Source organism: Notamacropus eugenii, chromosome 1, assembly GCF_028372415.1.
Source record: "Notamacropus eugenii isolate mMacEug1 chromosome 1, mMacEug1.pri_v2, whole genome shotgun sequence".
In the NCBI taxonomy this organism is placed as follows: Eukaryota; Metazoa; Chordata; class Mammalia; order Diprotodontia; family Macropodidae; genus Notamacropus; species Notamacropus eugenii.
In genome coordinates, this window is record NC_092872.1 from 17122947 (window position 1) to 17145785 (window position 22839).

The 22839-nt window shown below is 34.2% G+C and overlaps 1 long non-coding RNA gene across 1 annotated transcript in view; it reads left to right on the forward strand.

Moving 5' to 3' along the window:
- Positions 1-5768, forward strand: part of LOC140534273 (uncharacterized) — a 40742-nt gene extending 34974 nt beyond the window's left edge. Inside the window, exon 4 of the long non-coding RNA XR_011977230.1 lies at positions 5291-5768. This is a non-coding gene — a long non-coding RNA (uncharacterized lncRNA). The remainder of the gene's footprint in view (positions 1-5290) is intronic.
- The last annotated feature ends 17071 nt before the right edge of the window (positions 5769-22839 follow it).

The following is a 22839-nucleotide window of genomic DNA, read 5'->3' on the forward strand; positions in this document are numbered from 1 at the left end:
AAAGATGAAGACTTGCAAAGCCGTGAAGTATCTCTGAATTTGTAACAACTCTTCTAAGCAGGATGGAGCTCTAATAGTCAAGGATGGCATCATAATTTTCTCAAAGCCCCCATAGTACTTAATGTAGTGTTTGGCACACAGTGGAACTGAAAAACATTTGCTGATTAATTGATTTCATTTGTGTCTATGATATATTTTGTTCAATAGAAAAGAAAACCCAGAGTTAATTAGAGTTAAGCCAATTAGTGTTATTTACCATGCATAAATACTAACAAAATAGAATATTAAAACTACAAAATATGTAAATGTGTCCTAAACAAAGTAATGTCCATATAACCCAGTATTTGGTAAAGAATAGTAACTAATACTCTGTCAGAACTGGTAATTGTACCCCAGAGATTTTAAATGACTTGTATAAAGTAACACAGATAATAAATGTCAAAGACAGGAATGAACCTGGTCTTTTTAGCATCACATTTAGCACTCAATCGTCTATAGCGTTCTGTCAACTTTTACTTGCTATAGTGAGCATTACATTAGCCTCTCTTTCAAGGCCTGCCACTAACATATCATGCTAGAAAAGTAATTGACTCATTGAAAGTTATTCCATTAGAGAACAAACTCTGCCTGATCCTACTGAGTGGAAAGATTTGAGTATAAACATGAAGAGCATGTGCCTGTTGTGTGAGCGCTATTCCAAAGTAAATCTGGAGGGGTTGATCATCAATGTTTTGGCAATGCATTTTTTTGCCATAACAACTCATGAATTTGGTCACTATCCGAACTAATACATAAGAAATGAATGATATTTCCTTTTAGAAATGGAAAATAAAAGAATAGTATATACTATATATACAATTTCCTTTTTCTATCATCTCTCACAATACCTATCTTCCCACGAATTTGAGGGCTAACATATTTAGAGTGGTATGAGATAGGAGGAAATTATTTGCAGGGTCATTTGAAGATACACAGATTTCAAGAAAAAAAAACTGTTCAAGATGATAACTCAGTAGTAGATTCAATCCATGTTGAATTAAACACTGTGCTCACTAATATTTTCAATGATTTAGCACTCCTTAATGACCCTTCTTTCACCATTGACCTGATCTGACTGTATTTCTCTCTCACCTTTGATCTCTTGACCACAACAACTTTAAAGTGTCTTGTACCCATTAAGAAAATTTTACTGCAACAGGATAAGCCATTGCACATTTGATTTGGCTCCTATTCAGAAAGGAATCTCTTCAACTGACCCTTGACTTTCTCTCCCTTCAGCTTTGCATGCAAATTGACAACAATGAAAAGAACATAATAAGCACTTTGTTCTTGCAAGCTTGGTCTGTTTTTGGTCAATCAGTCTCACAGATATCAACCTATCTGCCTGTCAGACACCTGACTATGATGGTCTTCAGGAAGGGAAGGAAGACAGAAACATGAAATACTGTCTCCATGTTTGAACAGGAATTTCCTTAGACAATTTTGCACTGTATTGTTTTTATTCAAGTTGATATTCATAGCATTGTCTGACATATTAACTAGGTATTCCTTTATATTGTCAATTAAAGCAGTCATAATAAATGATGCACTATGGTCCAAGAGTGTTTGAAAAAAAATCAAATACTGTGGATATACTGCTCAGTGTGATGTAATGAAAATAAGCAAGGACTTGAAGTCAGAATAAATGGGTATGAACCCTGGCTCAGCTAGTTGTGTAACTGTGGAAAAGGCATATAACTTCTATGAGACATAGATATGTCATTTGTAAAATGAGATAAATAATGCTTTAACTCTTTACTTCATACTATATTACCGCATTTGTTATTACTATTGATAATAATGACAACTTCCATCATCATTCCTACAATAGTATCCAGAAACTGGATTACTATAATACATATTGGAGGGGATTAATAGTAGAAGATAGTCTATGATCTGTACTTTTAAAAATTTATTAATGTATTTTAATGTATATTTTATAATAAATATAAATATACTATGTCTTTAAAATTTCATTTCTTATGCAATGACATTTCAATATACCAAGGACACGTAACTTCTTTGACATGAACAATCCCTCCCTTCAACTCAAGTGCATATGAGTATATTTCTGTAATTCAGAAACAGTCTAAAGGAGCCTCTCAAACGTTCTAGACTATTTCTTGGATAAAAAAAAATCCATGTGGAACTGGCACCAAGGACAGTTCACCCAAAACATTGCTGTCCTCTATATGTCATTTTTTCATTATGCTGCTCTTTATAAATTAATTGAATTCTTGGTTTATGATGTCTAAAATTTGCCCATTTTCATTTATTTTTTAAATTAATCTGTTATTGAGCAGTTAGCATTTATAAAACATTTTATTTGACAAATTCATACAAAATTTTATTACTTGCAACAAACTTGGGAAATCTATTTTGATATCATGCTCCATGAAAAAGAGAAATTCTTTCTTTTTTTCATCCAAATCATATGGAAAATTATCTGAATGAAGAAAAGGGAAAACTATGGAAATTTCTAACTTGTTAACCCACTGAAGTGATCTTTCCAGCATCCCAGATTCCCCAATTTCCCCAAAATCTTACCGATATAATAAGCCATTAACTTATGGAGATTTGCAATAGAAACTACATCAGAGAGGAAGGGATGAATAGTATGTAATGTACCAACTTAATGCAGAATGGATAGAGAACAGGCCTTGCATCCCAGAAGACCTTGTTGTTTGTCCTTTGTTTTCAAAGAAGACCGCAACATCACAGAAATGATGCCATGACATGCAAGTGAATTAGATTTAATTGAGGGAGAACTGAGCAACATCACCAGTCTCACTTTCTCCTCTGGGGCTAGATGATGAGCTAGAGATAACATGACTAGAGATGGCCCTGGGTGCAATGAATGACAGTCTTTTTAAGCTAAGATCTTTAACAGGTCTCAGTTTGACAAGGGAAAGCACCCATTCGGTGATTAAGGCTAGGTAAGAAATGAGGTAGGGAATGGCCTCTTTGCGTAGTCAAAAACAAACAAACACAAAAACCTGGTGTTCAAGTCAGTCCCCTAACACATACTGACTGTGCAATGATAAATGAGATGCTTAATTTTTTGTTGTTTTAAACAGCTCTTTAAGATTTTGTATTACATAAAATTATTGACTTTAGTTATTAGAGTGAAGTTCACAGAAGAGTTCCTTGTACCAAGGAAGTTCCCAGGTTCAATCCCTATCCTGTTAATGTAATGGAATATAATTACTACATATGAAATGACAAACATAAAAAAGTACCAAGATATGCCTATATATATGTATATATATATATGTACATACATATATATATATACATATGCAAAGATAAAAATGTCAAGTAAAGCAGAGCAAAAAATAAAGTAAAATAGCATACTTTTATAGATGTGTTTTTGTTGATATGTATACTTCTTAGTGATAGGAATAAGAAAAACAATAATGAATAGGAGCTCACATTTGTATAGCACTTCAAGGTTTGCAAGGTGTTTTTTTTTTTATTATTGTCTCATTTGATTCTAAAAACAGCATTGCAAATTAGCCAAATTGTGCAAATGAGGAACCTTATTCAGAGAGATTAAATAGTTTGCACATGGTCATACAGCTAGTGACTTATTGGGTAGATTTAGAACTCATATCTTCATGATTCCAAGTACAGAACTTTATCCACTCTATTACCTATGTAGCTAGATTGAATTCTATCCATGTGAAATAAAATCATATCTTAAAAATCCTCTCTTTAGTGTATGTAGCAGTTTCTTAATTGATTTCTATGTTTATATTCTTTCCTTTCTCCATTCCATCTTCCATTAAACTACCAAAATAGTATTAATAAATCACAAGTTTTATCAAGTCAATATTTTGCTCAAGAAGCTCCAAGAAATTCCTCTTAACTATAGGATAAAATATAAATGCATCAGTTTACCTTTAAAATCCTGAAGAGCCTAACTCCAGTTTGCCTTCTTCAAGATCGTTGCACATTATCGTCTCTTCATAGGCTCTATGATTTAGCCAAAGCTGTCTTTGCACAATTTGTCCTCAGTTATTAGAACTCTCATATCCTCTGCTTAAATCCTTAGCTTTGTACCAAAAAAAGCTATATTACTATGTCCTACAAGAACATGAACCTTATCCCCTACTCCACTACTTTGCTAGTCTCTGTGTAAAGAAATTATCTTCTACTTGTATGAAACATTGCTTATATTGTTTTCTAAAAGTTATTGCACTTCACTTCCCAATATATAATCTCCTTCAGAGCAGGTATTTTTATTATCATTTTTGGTATGATAGAGATTAGTATAATGAAATGTTTGGCATTTGACAGTTATTTAATAAATAAAGTATTATTGAATGAGTTAATCAATTCTTCCCTTAATCCTCCGTGTTAAGTCCATTCAATATGAAAGGAAGTAGAGTCTTCCTCTACTTGTCTTGGTATGGAAATGAATTGAATACAAGGGCTGTCCATCAGTTAAACCTCACCTTTCCCTTGTGAACCATGTAGCAACTTTATCATACATTTCATACTTTTATCATACATATCACACATTTATCATACATTTTTCTCTGACATCGCACTTTTTGCCATGTCTCTTATACAATTAACAATTAATAATAAGTTTTAGTATGTTAATGATATTATGGTTTACTTTGACAATCCTAGAAAATTAGTGAATTTATAATTAATTTAACATTAATAAACTTAATTATTAAATACAAATTTTAAAAATGAGGAATGAGAAGAAAGAAGAATAATGAGAAGATACTAAAACAAACCTAATGTTTCATAACACACCAAGAAATTTTTGAAAGATAATATTAGATGGGAGAAATGGACTTTGAAGTTGAATTTTAAAGACACACACAAAGTTGCACTATTCATGGAGCTGTGAGTTAACCCAATCATTCTAGAAAGAAATTTGGAAATGTCATTTGACCCAAAGTTCCCAGACAAAGAAATACATGCCTTTGTTCAGTGACAAAATTAAAGTTCATCTAGTAGGAGTTGGCCAATTAAATTGTTGTATGTGAAAGGAGTGTAATAGTAATTGCATTCTAATTGAGTGAAAATGAAAAATACTGAAAGGCATGAAAAGATGTATGTAAATTAATTAAAAGTAAAGTAAGTATAAGAGGAAAATTTATATTCATGAATACTATAACTATGTAAATAGAAGAAAAATAAGACAATTTAAACTCAACTCGGTTACATTTTAATGTCCATATTTGCCTCCATGGAAGAAATATAAAGATGCAACTCCATTCTTTCTTTACAGATGTGGGAAGAAAGAACTATGAATATGGAGCACTGGATATAACATCAGACTTAGTCAAGGCATTGGCTAGTTTTGAGGAATTATGAATGTTTCTTCCCCTATCTGAACCTTTATTATAAGGGACAGCTCTCCAGAAAATTCAGATGATGGAAAAAGTAAAAATACTATTTTTTAAGTAATGAATTATGACCCATTCACACCCATTATATACTTCTCCATTTTCCTCTGGCATATTTGGCACTTTTAAATCTTCAGAAATTGTATTATAACACAAGAACTTCTTCCCCCCCAAAAAAAAAATCCCAATGGAGGATCTCAAGGCAAAATGCCTGCCACACTCAGAGAGAGAAATATGGAAGTCACTCACATATTGTAGCAGATCATGTTTGTGTATGTGTATGTGTTTATGTATCATGTTCTGATTTGTTATATGATTTCTTTCATTTATCTTAGTCTGACTACATAGCATGACTATAGTGAAAATATACTCAATAGAAAAGTATATGTAGAATCTATACAGAATTGTATGCAGTTGTGGGGAGGGAGGGGGGGAGTGGGGGGGGGTAGGTGGGTGGGATATAATCACAATTGTATGGCAGTGATTGTTAAACATTACAAAATAAAAAAAAAGAAATTGTATTATATGTCTCATGGTTACAGAGAGTAAACAGAAAAAAGTTATTTAAAAAAAAAAAACAACCAAATAAAGAGTACAATATTTTATAGGCAACTTTAGTGAGAAGTTTTGGAAGTAAAATAGGGATCTTTACACTCATCAAACATGTTTACCACAGTTATAAAGGTTATCCAGCACACAGTCCAAGCGGAAGAGTAATTTTTTATAAATGATGGGGTCCACTGGATGCTGCTCTTTGCAAATGACATTTTGCTGATGGCATCAGATCCTGCAATATTGCTGGGATTTTCAGATGAGTTCAATAATCACTCAAAAGCATTCAGCCTCTCTACATTATAAAAAGCAAGGAGAAATTAACAATGTCTATCATCTACTTAATGATATTTAAGTAGATGGAGAGCCCAGGAATCTTGTTCATCAATACCTGTTTTTTGGACAGACAGTGGAGGGGATAAAGGATTGAAGAGGGGAGAGGATGGATTAATAAAATTACCGAGAGGCTATTAGATTTTTCTAGGTAAAAAAAAAAGGAATGAAGATCTGTATTAGGTATTAGTGTGAATTCAGAAACATGAATAGTGATGAAAGATTCTATAGATGTATGAAAATACTGACCAATTCACTAAATAGAGTTGTAATTCCAAAATTTCTTGACAGAAGCTCAGGTCAGAATTAGATTCAAAGGGGAAAAAAATCATTATGATCATATAATCCTAGATTTAAAGTTGTTAGAGATCATCTAGGAAAAAGTCTTACCTCTTACAAACATGGAAATTGGGCCCTAGAGACCTGAAAAAACTTGCCTAAGGTCATACCAGTAGTAGAGAATATGATGAAATTGAGACTTATGTTCTCTGGCTCCAGATCCAGTGGACTTGCAACATTAACTTCTCCCATTTCAGACAGATTTCCTGTGGAATATTTTTTGGCAGTGAGGAATGGACAAGAGTTAGAAAGGATGTAAATAATAGATGCAAATATATATATATATATATATATATATATATATATATATATATATATATATATATATATGGCAGTGAGATCACAGCTAAGAACCCAAATAACTAAATGTTTAACCTATGCATGATACCATTCATGCACAATAATGTTGTCATAAGTAAATGTGATCTGAGAAAGAAAGAGAAAAAGAGAAAGGAAAGAAAGTTCTTCTGAGGAGCATGTGTTTTGCAATTTGGTTGAATAAATACAAATTTTTCTGGAAATTTTATTTTTGGATATCTTAGCATTTAAATTTAAGAAACTACTTTTCGACTTTATTAAATGATGCTGCTTTGAGTAATACTGGAGTGTATTGCATTGTCTCAAATCTCTCTCAGAGACATAGAATCTCTTCACCTAAAATTATATTAAATGCTTTAAAATCCATTAAATTGATAACACATTTATTGTGTGCCCACATATGTATGCATATATATGAACATCTATGGAAATATGCCAGCAATAATAAATACGCATGTGGAGGTATAAGTTTATTTTTTTATTAGAAGTCATCTGTGACCCCTTTAAAAAAGTTACCATGATAACCTAGAGACTTTTTTGCAATTATGTCGTTGTTCAAACCATTTCTAGTTCTTTTCTTTTGCAATTTTCTCTAGAATCTGAACAAACAAAACTAAACCTTTATTTGGATCTGAATTGGTGAGTAATGCCTAGGTCAATTATTCCCTGTAGTCACTAATCTTGTCTTCTGACTACTTCTAAAAATGAAAGACCCTCTAAAATAATGATTTACCACAGAAGTGGATATTTTAAAAAATGAAGAATTGGTTGTGTAGGCAGCTCCTGAATGTAATATACAAAAACATTTTGAGCAATTGAATAAGTATACTCTGTCTTTAGAATAGTTATGTCATACTATGGCTTTATTGAGATATGTAAATTATACTTTTTAAAAATAGAGCATTGTTCAGTACAACCTCAGCAAAAGAAACCCCTTTAAAATTAATGCTAAAGAGTATGAAGTGCTTATTTTTTGTTTGCTTTTTTTTTTTTTTTTTTTGTTAAGAGGTTGGTAAAATGGCTATAAAATAGTATGGAGCACATTATCAGATGCTCATTGTTTTGGCTAATGTTGCTTAGTCCTGTGCTATACCTGGCTTGACCTGGTTTTAGATTGTTGAATTTTCAGTGTGGGCATTCACATTATGGAAAGTACTGCAAATCAGAGCTTAATTTTTTTTTGTTGAGTGTCTACTCTAGAATTAAGAAACTGATGGATAAAATGTTCCTAATGAAAATTAAACTGAAAGGGACTTCCATGGATATATTTCTTTTTCTGGAAAGTTAGTTGCTAAATATTTACCAGTACATTCCTTCCTTTCTAAACTTTATTTTTCAGTATTAGGAGGGAAAATTTAGTGGTTGAAGAACATATTTTATCTGAAAATTACTATGATATTAAAAGGTAATAAGATGTTTCAAAAAGAAATAAAAATAAAATCAACATTGACTTCCCTTGTCCTGACTTATCACCTACATGTAGCTTCATGAAATGAGCAGAATGTTTCCCTGATACTGTAAAAGATCAATTTCTAGTTTCTTATTTAATTTCAATATTACTTTGGAGAAAAAAGAAAAGAAAATATTATTGAACTGTAGCCAGAAAAATCTAGAAACATAAGAAAATTCTTTTAGCATGGCATGACTCAGGGGAGTTGAGAGCAAAGAAGGCAACATGTTCATTAGAGACAATGCGTTACAAAGAATGTTTAGCTAGCATCCAAGTTCAGAACACATCAGTCAAGGTATTTTCCTGTTTGGCAGTTTGTCCCTAATTAACTGTTTATCCTAATTAATGGAAAAATTAAGTAGAACATGGACAGTTCCAAATGTAAAATTGAGGTTTTCATCATTTTATCAGTAGAATTTGAGATAATTTTATTTTTCTTTAACATTTAAAAATATCCATTATTTATTTATTTTAACATTTTTCTTTTTAAATTTTGAGTTCCAAATTCTGTCCCTACATCCTGAGAAGGCAAGTAATACAATATCAGTTATACATGTGAAATCATGCAGAACCTTTTTCTATATTAGCTGTAGTGCAAAAAAAAAAAAAAAATCAAGGAAAATAAAGAAAGTGAGAAACTTCTACCTCCATTTTCACTCAGAGTTTGTTAGTTCTCTCTCTGGAGGTGGATAGCATGTGTTTTCATCTTGGGTCCTTTGAAATTGTCAGGGAGCACTGTATTGAACAGAGTAGCCAAGCCTTTCACAGTTGGTCAGCATTACAATATTGCTTTTACTCTGCATAACATCCTGTTTCTTCTCATTTCACTTGGCATCCATTTTTGTGAGACTTACCATATTTTTCCTGAAACTACCTCGTAGATATAGCACAGTAGCACTCCATCACAATCAAATACCGCACATTATTCAGTCATTCTTCAATTCATGAGTATCCCCTTGATTCCCAGTACTTTACCACCACATAAAAATATTTATGTACATATAGGACTTTCCTCTTTTCTTTGATCTCTTTGAGCAACAGATCTAGTGATGGTATTGCTGTGTAACAGGGTACACCCAGTTTTCAGGTATAGTTTCTTTTGAGTATAATTCCAAATTATTCTTCATATTGGTCAGACAAGTTAATAGCTCTACCAGCAGTTCATTGGTGTACTTACATGAGTGTATCTGGGCTGTAGGGGGTGTTCAAGGAAGTATAGTACCTCTGGGGTGAAGACTGCTGAGCCTTTTCAGGGTTGCTTTTCACTTTTAATATCCACCTGATCAGCCTCACTCTCACCTGTGGCTCCAAGAAGCTTCAGGATATACAGCAGCCACATCCAGGCAAATTGTTTTGGTAGATGGACTAAACCATGTTAAGGGTAACTGAGGGGTCTCAAACTCATTAGTGAGTTAGGGGGATGTTTACCCCAATGGGTGGATGAGAACAATTTGTTCAAGGCTCCTGAACGAGTTGCTATGAGGCACATAGAGTTTAGTTAGACATTGAAGAAGCCAAGGTCATCCACTGCATCTCAATCTATTGCCAGACATATTTACTCTAATTACTCTGGAAGAGACATTGAGGTCCCCAACTTTGTGCAACTCTGCCATAGCCTCAATTTACACATGAATGAAAAGACACCACCCATACCGTTTTCACCATTTTTACCTGTCTCAAAGTCCTATGGTAACAAGTAAGTGATGAAGCAGCAGATACAGATACATTAGGAGATGTAGTCACAACTTTGCACACAGATGACTGAGACTGTAGGGTCATCTTCTCAAGGGAAGCAGCAGTAGAATTCAGCAGCCCCCTCCTGGGGTGTCTGAGCAGCCTCTTAAGGATCAAACTGCTTACCTCTTGGTGTGAGGAAAAAGTTAGAAAAGTTGCCCTAAAATTGTCTGCTTACCTAACCTTGGGGGGAATCCCACTCTGTAGTCAAAACACATACAAAAAAATGCACAAAAACTTCTGCAAAGATGATCCTACTCACTATCACTACATGGAATGTACATCCACTTATATAAAATGCAAAATCCAGTCAACCTGAAAGACAATTCACTTTTTTTGCAAGTTAACTCAGCAGGTTTAGCATGCAAATAGCTCTGAGTGAAACAATGCTGGCAAATTATGGGCATCTTACTGATATTGGAGCTAGATACACATTTTTCTGGAGTGCTCACAATGAGGGGTAGTACCATGAAGTTGGTGATTTTGTGATCAAAACTAATCTGGTCAACAAGCTTGCATACCCACCAAAAAGAGCAAATGACAGAGTCATGACAAAGTGATTACCACTTTCAGGAAAATGCCATGCCACCATCATCATTACCTACGCCTCCACTATGATGAACCCTGATGAGGTCAAAGAAAAATACTATGAAGACCTAGAGACTCTTATCATGAATGTACCAAGAGAGAAAAAGCTTATTTTAATTCTAGAGTAGTCTCAGGGCACCATATGGCAGGGAGCGCTTGGGAGAAATGGAGTTGGAAACGATAACAGCAATGGTCACTTGTTATGGAAAACATGTGCATCTCATGACCTTCTCATCACCAACACCAACTTCCATTGACCTAAACACAATAAAACTTCATGTATACATCCTCATAATTGACATTTAATAGAATGTGACTGTAGGGTGAAGGGATAGAATGTGACAGTGATGGAGACAATGTGTGTCACAGAGTGCTGAACTCATCATAGACTTATCATCTGCAAGATAAATATTCTCATTCAACAAAAGTTTTGGTTGCAAGGCAAAATGACTACCATAAGAATTAATGTCAACTACTTAGAACACTTCTCTGAGCCAGAATGGTTTATTGCTAATTTGTAGGAGAAATTGAGCCAATACATAGTTGGTGGCAGTGGAGCAGAAAAAGAGTGGACAAAAGATTTGTTGCACAGCACTGCATTTGCTCATCTGGGTCAGAACATTCACAAACATCAAGACTGATTTGATAAAAATGATGGGGAAATTCAGAAGTTGCTAAATGAAAAACAAGAACTTCTCAGGATTTATCACCAGGATAGTTCATCCATCTCGAAAAGGCATCATTTAATTCCATCAAAAGTAAAATACAAGCAAAGCTTAGAGTCTTGATTCAGTAAGAAGGCAGAAGAAATTTAGTTTTAGGCTGATAGGAACAATTCAAAGCAGTTTTATGATGTTCTGAAGGTTATTTATGGGCAAAAGACCTATAGTGCATCTCAACTATTCAATGCTTACGGAGCTACTTTGCTTAGCGATAAGAGCAATATCCTAGGAAGATGGACTGAACACCTCCATAGTGTTCTCAACAGACCATCATTAAGAAATACTGAAGTCATTGATGTTTTACCTCATGTTGAAATCAAGCCCTTCCTGACCGAAGTTCCAACAGAAAAAGAGATTTTGAATGTCATTAGGCTCCTTTCATGTGGCAAAGCACCTGGTGCTGATTCTATTCCAGCTGAGACTTACAAGGTTGTGGATGTGTCCACTGCTCATACAAAATCTGACTGCAATTTTCTGGATTATATGGCAAGTGGAGGTTGTCCTCCAAGAGATGAAGAATGCTTCTGTTGTCCTTCTCTATAAAGGTAAAGGAAACAAATTGTCCTGTGATGATATAGGGAGGGAGTCTCCCTCTTACTCATTGTTGGCAAGATTCTTGTTAGAGTTCTCCATAGTAGACTGATCCTTCACCTGGAAGATGGTCATCTACCTAGAGCCAGTGTGGATTCAGAAAGGGCTGAGGAATAGATGATATAGTGTTTGCTGCCTAACAATTCCAGAAGAAATGCCGGGAACAGAACAGAGTTCTGTACATAATATTTGTAGATCTGACCAAGGACTTTGATATTGTCAGTCACAAGAGCTTATGGAAAATTATGTCAAAAATTGGTTGCCCAGAAAGCTTCATCAATATTATACATCACTTTTACAATGACAGACTTGTCCAGAGTCTAGAAAATTGATGATGCTCTTATGCTTTCCCACTCAACCATGGAGGAAAATAATACTGCGTGCTTGATTCCTTGCTTTTTAGCATGATATTTTCAGTCATGTTTTCAAATACCTTCAATGAGGATGAGCATTACATCACTGGCACTTCACTGATGAGAAATTCTTCACTTTTAAAAGGCTACAAGCCAAGACTAGAGTGGAAGAAGTGTTGGCACATGATTTTTTTGTTTCCAGATGATTATGCATTTAAATAATGCACTCTGAAGCTAATTTACAACAAAGTATGGATTGATTGCCTGCTGCTTGTTCCAATTTAGGCCTAACAATTAACACCAAGAAAACACAGGTGCTCCATCCGTCAGCACCACATCACCCATATGTAGAACCATTGGTTATAGCAAATGGAGAAGTTTTGAATACTGTGAATTCACTTACCTTGGCAGTATTCTTTCTTGAGATATACACATTGAACATGAGGTTGACACACATTACTAGGGTTAACTCAGTGTTTGGGAGTCTCTGAGGGAACATGTGGGACAGAAGAGGTATTAGAATGACTACCAGACTGAAGGTCTACAGAGCCGTTGTGCTAACATCATTATTGTATGCTTGTAAAACCTGAACAGTATACCAACACCATGCCAGGAAACTGAACTGTGATACCTGGACAGTATACCAACACCATGCCAGGAAACTGAATTGCTTCCATTTGAATTGTCTTAGGCAGATTCTGAACATCATCACGCTAAGATACCAGACACTGAGGTCCTTTCTTGGACTTAAGTTCCAAGCATTCAAACTACTGGAGAGAGCACAACTCTGATGAGCTATCCGTATTGTCTGAATGCCAAATGCATACTTGCCAAAAAGACTATTTTATGGTGAACTCACAGAGGGGAAGTGCTTATATGGTGATCAGAAAAAGTGATTTAATGACACCCTCAAGGCCTCTATTAAGAATTTTGGAATTGATTTTGTGACATGGGAGACATTGGTACAGGACTACCCAACATGGTGTACCCTCATCAGAGTAGGTGCTGTACTTTCTGAACAAAGCAGAATTGGAATAGATCAAAATATATGTAAGATATGAAAATTTAGAGAATCCATGCTTAATATTTACGTGGACTATCTGTGCTTAACCTGTGGTAAATCATTACAAACTTGTATTGGTCTTATCAGCCAAGGTCGGACACACTGCAACTTGATTATGACCTACTGATATCATTTTGGTCTTCTTCAAGAATGAAGGACAACAGCCAACCAGTGTATCCACTTTCCCCTCAAACTAGCATTTGTAATTTCTTGTAAGTTTGAGGTGGTTCCTCAGAGTTGTTTGGATTTCCCTTTCTCTACTCAATGATTTAGAACATTTTTCATGACTATAGATAACTTTGATTTCTTGTTTTGAAACCTGCCTGTTCATATTCTTTAACCTTTTATCCAGAGGGAAGAACTTTTAATTGTAAATTTTACTCATTTGAGAAATGAGATCTTTATTAGAGAAATTTGTAAATTTTTGTCATATTACTTCATTCTCTATGGAACCTTTTAGCAAAATGTAGTTTCCCCTCTTATCCTTTTTAATTAGGTTAATTAATGCTTTTGCTTTGTCTGAGATCACGGTTGCTGCTCCTGTCCTTTTTACCTCAGGTGAATCACATTAGAATTTTTTCAGTCATTTATTTTAAATCTGCCTTTCTTTTTCAAATGTGTCACTTGTAAGCAACATATTATTTGATTGTGATTTCTAATCCAGTTTTCCATCTGTTTTTGTTTCATGGGTGAGCTCATCTCTTCCACTTTCGCAGTTATGATTTCTGTGTTTTTTCTTCATCCCTTCCTCCTCTCACCCTTCCCTCCCCTCCAATCTCCTTCTTTTCCTTCTTCTATTTTTTTCTTTTTTCTCTCTCTGTCCCTCTCTGTCTCTGTGTCTCTGTCTGTCTCTGTCTGTCTCTCTCTGTCTCTGTCTCTCTCTCCACACACACATACACATTTCCCCTCCATTATAAAAAAACAAAACAAATCAAAACAAAAAACTCTTTCTTATGTAGATTTGCGGCACTTTTCAAAGGTCAAAATCCTAATCCAAAGGATTCAATGTTTACCTCTTGAGTACTGATGATGTTTTCCTGTTTCCAAATTACTTTAAAAATATATATGCATATTGGCATTTATATATAGGTATGTACATACACTACACGTTGTATATATGTGTATATGCTTATATACAGTAATAGTTTAAAAGTAGGAACCTCCAAACACGATGGTAATTGTGCAATTTATCTTTAATGAAATACACTGAATTTGCAGGACACACACCTAGATTCAATCAATCATTCCAGAGTTTAGCATAGTGCCTGGCACATTATAACCACTTAATAGATATTTCGTGAATGATTGATATTTGAATTTTTAGATATCTAGCCAAATAAGCATGTTAATATCACTGAGTCACATTTCATATCTATAAGCTAATCATAATAATGCTTACTGTAAAGAACTGTGAGAATCAAATAACAATATTTCTAAAGTTCTTTGTAAAACTTAATACATCAATTCATATTATTTCATATTAAAGGTAAGAGGAAATACTACCTAGAGCACAGTTTAAAGAAAGTCCAAAATATGATTTTCCTATTAATCTTTTTCTTTAAAAATAAAAAAAAGACTTTGTTAAAGAGAATTGTTTTCTGGGTGGTAGACAGAGAGAAGAGTAATACATTTGGAAATGTATGTGACATAAAAACAAAAGACACCAATTAAAATAAAAATGAAATAATTTGGAAATACTACTAAAAATTTCACAACCAGATCACATACTATCACTCTTCAGTCCTTGCTTATTATACATTTCTGCTTAATTTACTCGGGTTGTAAGATTATTGTGAATTCTTATTTAGAATAAAAAGCCTTCACCATTCTGCATATTGGGGCTCTGGCTTTCATTAATATAGAGAAACCATTGTTATGACTTGACTTGCTCTTCTTTCTGACTGAATTGTTCCTCCATATTTTGAGTCTGACTTCAAATAAAAAATAAAAATTAAGATGATCTACAGTCATTTTCAAGCTGAATCATTTATCACAGTGAGATGGCTCCTAAAAACTTAGCATACACTTAAGTTTGTAGCATACTTCAAAATGTTCTCTCGGATGCAAAGCCCTGATGTCCTTGTCTGTACTTCTATCATACTGCTTACTATGTCTATAAGTTTAAAGACCTGAAAATAGTTCTAACCTTGGTACCAATAATCTCATCTTCTGACAAAAATCTGGTTTTGCTTTAAGACATACTTGGCAACTAAACTATGGATAGAGTACTGGCCTTGGAGTAGGCATGACCTGAGTTCAAATCTATCCTCAGAAACTTACTAACTATATTGCTTAACCTTGTCTTGTTTCAATATCCTTATCTGTAAAATCAAAATAATAGCAGGACATACCTCCCTGAGTTGTTGTGAGGATTAAATTAGATGGTATTTGTAAAGTCTTTTTGCAAGCCTTAAAGTGCTCTATAAATTCTATCTATTATGGTTATTATTTGCACTTTCATTTTCTTTCTTTCTTGAATGTGAAAAATTGTGTACATAAAGGCTGCCAATTAAGTTTTCTCTCCTCATGCCATGGTTTTGGAGACTTTATGATTTTATGTGAATTTTAACTATGTTTGCTTGGGGAAATTTGGCTCTAGTTAAAGTAATTGATTTTAACACCCATATCACTAGGATGTGCTTCCTATCAGGTGATGCCAAATAGTGAGTCAGACTAAACTGCTTTGTAGAAATACATATTTACAACGGTGATATAAAACATTTGGTACAAAACATTTCCTCCAAAGTAGGGTGTGAATTCTCCTAGAAGTACATATGGCATTCAAGGGAAAATAAGATAGAGATTTGAGAGAATACGTGACCAATGAGTAAGTCAGAACTCTTTATTGTCAGTTCTCTTCTCTTTTGTGGAGGTTCCCCCTTAAGTATAGTGCATTTTTCTTCTGGGATCCTAGCACAGTCATTGTTCTACCTTTCCTCAGCGTGTACAGTTTATTCTTGCCTCCCAATTTAGATACTACTGTATTCTGAGGACATGACTAAGTTGCTACTAAAAAAGCCTATATCCTTCAAATCTTTGAAGTTTATGAGAGAATCTTCTTGTAAAGTCAGATGATCAAGGAAACATTTCTCTTCCTTCTCCCTCAGGTGATGCCCTTTCAGTGACTTACCTAGAAAGGTATCCATCACTAAGTTAGCCAGGCATTCAAATTCTGGGTAACCAGCTAACTTGCTCTTCCATGCAAAGTCCATCAAACATCACTGAATCTCTTTAGACAGTACCAAAACACCTCTAACATAGTGTTCTTTCATTTCATCCAGTGGTTGAAAATATTCTACTCCTTCCCAATGCCATTTACTTTGTTGGTAATACTTAGTTCAATATTCTTGATTGACTAATTAAACAGAGGTCTTCTTCCCATACAAAGCTATCAGGGTTAGAGATTTTTTTCACTTCTTTAACCATTACCTGTGTAGGACATGGAAAACAAAAGCCACAAAACAAAAAGTTCTGAATGTTATTATTCTGTTTATTTTACCTGCAGCAAGTTTGAGATTCTGAAAACTAGCTCAAAAGAATTAAACATGAAATCAGAATTCAGGCTATAAGTAAAATTTGGCACTTCTGCTCTTTGAAAGCTCATGAAAACCTGGGCAAAGAAGTCAGGCCCTGGGTTCTGGCAATTCTTCCAGAGCCTAGCCAAAGTTGTGAAAAAAATAATCTTATTTGTTAGAAAAGATCCAGTTTGACATAATTAAGCTAGATTCAATCAATCTATCCTTTTTTTTTTTCCAGCAAGCATATGACATTAACGTTGTAGGGCCATTTTCAATTCAGCCAATGTCTTTGTGTCGTAATGTGGCAAGGTCTGGTTATAAGAGAACCTCTGAGATAGATGTTATATCATAAAGAATGAGGTGACAGCAGACATATGCTCATTTTTCCTCAGCTATTACCTAAAAACTCTGAAACAATTACTTGAATGTGAGCACTAAGAAGTTAATAGATTCATAAATATATTAAAACATATGTATTAAAATTATTACCATCTCCTGATAAATTATTAGACATACTTTATTTCTTCATTGTGTTGCATAGTCATATTCAGGGAATAAATTACTTTAAATGCAACTTTACCATTTATAATTTATGGCAAAATCATGATACAAGACTGTAGGAGCAAGGGAAAGTATATGGGGGTTATAGGAAAAATAACAAAGTATTCTTCCCAAAGGAATGACTATAAGTGAATGAGTGAGAATTCCTTCAAAGCCATGCTTATTAAGTTCTATCCTGATTCAACATAGGCAAGCATTCCCCTAATCTGTCCCCAGGACCCATCTAAATACTTTTTAAAATGACTCTAAACAAATTACAGAGCAGTAGAATCCATGAAAAGATGCAGTGAAACAAATTTTCAGACCAAGACAACTTGAAAGGTTGGCAGGAAAGGTCTGTTGCACCAGGATGAGAGAAGAGTCCAGTCCAACAGATCCCAGGGCAGTGGAGACTGGGCCCAGCAAACCCAGAGCAGGCCTTAGGGCAACTGAATCACTGCCAGCAGTGGCATTTTCTAGACCTCTCAGCCCAGAGATGCCAAAGACAACTTAGAATGTCAGCAGGAAAGATCTGTCACACCTGGGTAAGCGTGGAGTACAGTCCAGCACAGTTTGTGCCAGCACAGGTTAGACCATGGCAAAACAAGAGCAGACTTTGGGAATCACTGAATAAGCAGTGTTAGTGGCAACAACTGCTTCTGGAGTTCTCAGCCTATAGATGGCAAGGGGGTTAAACAACTGGTCAGAAGGAGATTATGTGGGCCTTTTTATAGCAGACCAAAGCTTGCAGTCACAATGGAGCAAGGACCCTCATTACAGTTCCAGGGCAGAAAAGAGTGCTTGTGATTGCTGACAAAGTCAAAACTCCTATGTTCAAAGCTTGCAAGGAAAATATGAATTGGTCTCAGGCCATGGAAGAGCTTGAAAAAGATTTAGAAAATCAGGTAAGAGAGGCAGAAGAGAAATTTAGAAGAGAAATGAGAGGGATGCAAGAAAATCAGGAAAAATGAGCCAAGAAGTTGGTAAAGGACACACACACACACACACACACACACACGAACCTGAAGAAAATCGACTGGGCCAAATGATAAAAATGGTACTAAAAGCCAACGGGGAGAAGAATGCCTTAAAAAGAAAAATTAGCCAAGTGGAAAAAGGAGGTTCAAAAGCTCACTGAAGAAATTAATTAATTCAAAATTAGAATGGAGCAAATGGAAGCTAACGACTTCATAAGAAATCAAGAAAGAGATAAAACAAAACCAAAAGAACGAAAAGAAAAAAATTAGAGGACATTTGAAATATCTCATTGGACAAACAAAAACATCTGAAAAATACATTTAGTAGAGATAATTTAATAATTATTGGACTATCTGAAGGTCATGGACCAAGAAAAGAGCTTGGACATCATCTTTCAAGAAATAATTAAGAAAAACTGCCCTGATATTCTAGAACTAGAAGGCAAAAAAAGAAATTTAAAGAATCCAGTGATCACCTGCTGAATGAGATACCAAAATGAAAAATGCCAGAAATTCCACAGTTCCAAGGTCAAAGAGGAAATAGTCCAGGCAGCCTGAAAGAAATTTATTTGAAGCCACAGTCAAAACAACATAATATTTAGCAGATTCTACACTAATTGATCAAAGGGTTTGGAGTATGTTATTTCAGAGGGCAAAGGAGCAAGGATTACAACCAAGAATCACCTACTCACCAAATCTGAATATAATCTCTCAAAGGGAAGAATGGATATTCAATTAAATGAAGGACTTTCAAGCATTCTTGATGAAAAGACCAGAGCTGAATAAAAAATTTGATTTTCAAATTCAAGACTTAAGACAAGATAAAAAGATAAACAAGAAAGGGGAATTATAAGGGAATTAATAAGATTAACATATTTGCATTCATACACTGGAAGATGATTATCTGTAACTCATAAGACCTTTCTCATTATTGGGATATTTAGAAGGACTAAATCTAGACAAAGGGCACAGGTGTGAGATGAATATGAAGAAAGGATATCTAAAAATCTAAAATTAAGGGAGGAGGGAGGAATGTTCTGGGAGAAAGGGAAAGGGAGAGTTAAAATGGAGTATACTATCTCACATAAAAGAGGCAAGAAAAAGGCTTTTATGGTGGAAGGGAAAGTGGGGAATTAAAGGGGAGTGAGTGAACCATATTCTCATCAGAATTGATTAAAAAGAGGGAATTACATACACATTCATTTGTGTATAGAAATCTATCTTGCCCTACAGGAAAGCAGGAGGGGAAGAGGATAAGAGAAGAAGGAGGGATACTGATTGAAGGGAGGACAAACCGGTTGAGGTGATAGAAGTAAAACACTTTTGAGGAAGGATAGAGTGAAAGTAGAGAGAAAGTAGAATAAACAGAGGGAAAATAGGATTGAGGAAAATACAGTTAGCAATAGTAACTATGGAAAATATTTTGAAACAAATTTCTCTGATAAAGGTTTCATTCCTTTCATTCATTCCTTCAAACCTTTAGAGAATGGAGTCAAATTTATAAAAATGAGTTATTTCCCAGTATTAAGTGATCAAAAGATGTGATTAGTTTGCAGGTGAAGTAATCAAAGTTATCCATAGTCACATGAAAAAATACTCTAACTCACTACTGATTGGAGAAATGTGAATTAAAATAATTCTGAGGTATTACCTCATACCTATTAGATTGGGTAATAGACAGAAAAAGTAAATGACAGATGTTGGAGGGAATGTGGGAAAATAAGACAATAACGCATTATTGGTGGAGTTGTGAAGTGATTCAACCTTTTTGTAGAATAATTTGGAACTATGCCCAAAGAGCTCTAACATCACGTATACCATTTGACCTAACAATGCCCCATCTCTATCTGAATCCCAAAAGATATTTAAAAGAAAACAAGGGAAAAGACCTATATGTATAATAATATTAACAGCAGCTCTTTTCAGGGGGCAAAGAATTAGAAATTGAAGGGATGCCCATCAATTGAGGAATGACTGAACAACTTATGGTATGTGATTATGATGAAATACTATTGTACTAGAAGAAATGATGACCAGGATGCTCTTTGAAAAATCTGGAAAGACCTGCATGGGCTAATGAAAGTGAAATGTACTGTGTACAAAGTAAAAGAAACATTGTAAGATGATCAGATGTGAATTACAGCTATTCTTAGCAATACAATGATCCAAGACAACTCTGAAGGACTAATGATGAAAAATGTTGGAGAAAGAACTGCTGGTGTCTGAATATAGGTTTAAATACGTTTTTTTTTTACTTTATTGTTCTTGAGTTTTTTGCCTATATTTTCTTATACAACATGACTATTATAGATATGTATTGCATGACTACACATGTATAATTGATGTAGAATTGCTTCCTTCTCAGTGAGTTGGGATTGGGAAGGATGGAAGGGAGAGAACTTGGGACTCAAAGTTTTAAAAATAAATGTTAAAAATAAATTTTACATGTAACTGGGCAAAAGCTAAAGTACTATACACACATACATTTACATATACATATACATACATACACACATACACACATACATTCACATGTATGTGAAAGTTGCATTTCCCAAGGGCATAGTCAAAAAGCAACAAATATCGAGTCTAGCTTTGGACATGCGGAGCAACCAGAGAAGCAGTCCCCTAAAATATTTAGAAATTTGGCAATGTTTTCTCATTGCAATTAGTGTCTAACTTCAATTAAGTACAGGTTCAATAGGCATGTACTACACATTTATGCAGAATAGTGAAATGAGAGTTGGCGGAGTGTGGGTTCAAATCCCCAAAGAGTGATACATTTCAGCTAAGTGACTGAGCTACTGCAGTTACTTAGTCTCTAAGTAATCAAGGCTACTCTAAGACTATGAGTTACAAAGCAGGAGCCTACCTATACTAAACAAATGAAGTCATAGCTATGGCCATACCAAATTACGGGTAAAGGTTCAGTTGAAAAGATGCCAGGCAACTAAATAGGTGTTAATGAGTCCAGGAAAAGGGTATTAAATTAAATGCTTTAAAGATGCTTGGGGTAAAGAAACATAGAAAATCATGTATAAGTATTCCAGAAAACCCTAAATAACAATTTGAGGAAGTCAAATATCCTATTTTCTGAAAGGAAAGAAATCCTAAGCTACATTTTTTTTTCTTTTTCATGTTCTCTTAAAATATTTTAGAGGGCACAGTTGATGATATATTTTACATGATAATCTCAATTTTTATACTCTGAAAGTATTGCAAATTAGGAGTGTATCATCTCATTCAATTCTCCTCATATCTAGTGCTATAAGATACATGTTCAGGTGAAATTTCTATAAATCAGGCTTTACGTAGCTATATTTGTAATTTCTGTATCTTAGTCATAGAATGAAAACTACAAAGCTAATCAGATCAAGGGATGTATCTTCTGTATCCATTAACATATTATGATAGACATTTGGTGGGGATTCTAGATTATATAATTATAAACCAGAAGAGTTTCCACTTATAGATCCTCACTAGATGTCAAGTTTTGTTCTATGGAAAGTATGCATGAAAAGTAAGTTATCAAAATCTCTTCATAGTTCATAATATGTATATATATATATATATATACATATATATGTGTGTGTGTTTATACATGTGTATATTTTATACACACACATATATATGTATAGACATATAAACATGGTAACATATTTGAAAAACTTTTGTAAATATTATGGCAAAATAAATTGTTCTATTGACAATTTCAAGGTTAAAATATTTTATTTTGTAAGATTGAAAATTTAGCATAATTATCTCACGAGGTTCTTGAAAATGGGATATATTTTATTTACTCTACTATTTTATTGGAAATCCTGGATACTCTGATTTTTTTTCTGAGATCCTGTTCTCTGAAGTAACTTATTTCATGTGCTTTCAGTTATATTTTTTCTTCCTGCCATTCTTGATTTCATATTCTGAGCTGCAGTGAGAATGTTGTCCTGGCCTAAGGGCCTCTAGAATACAAAAGGAAAAAAAAATATCTCCATAAATATAGATAAGGTATCTAGTTCAAATATCTGTATTTGTAAACATTAAAATCTCTATGTGGTGATGTCTGGGAATGTGCATAATGCACCTATTGGGTAATTTGTCATAACTGATGGATAAGAAACGAAGATTTATTAGTAATAATTACACTAGTGATGCATTACACATATATGTCCATCTTCTCAGGAGAGGTTACAAGTAATTTCACATCTTTTATCTCATTTTCCCCACCAACTTCCATAAGCAGGAGGGGCAGGAAGCCTAACATGTTTTATTGAATAGGTTATCCAAATTTTTTGATGTTAAAATTGAAGAAACTAATTTTACTCCAAAGTTACTGCAAAGTTATTCCAACAT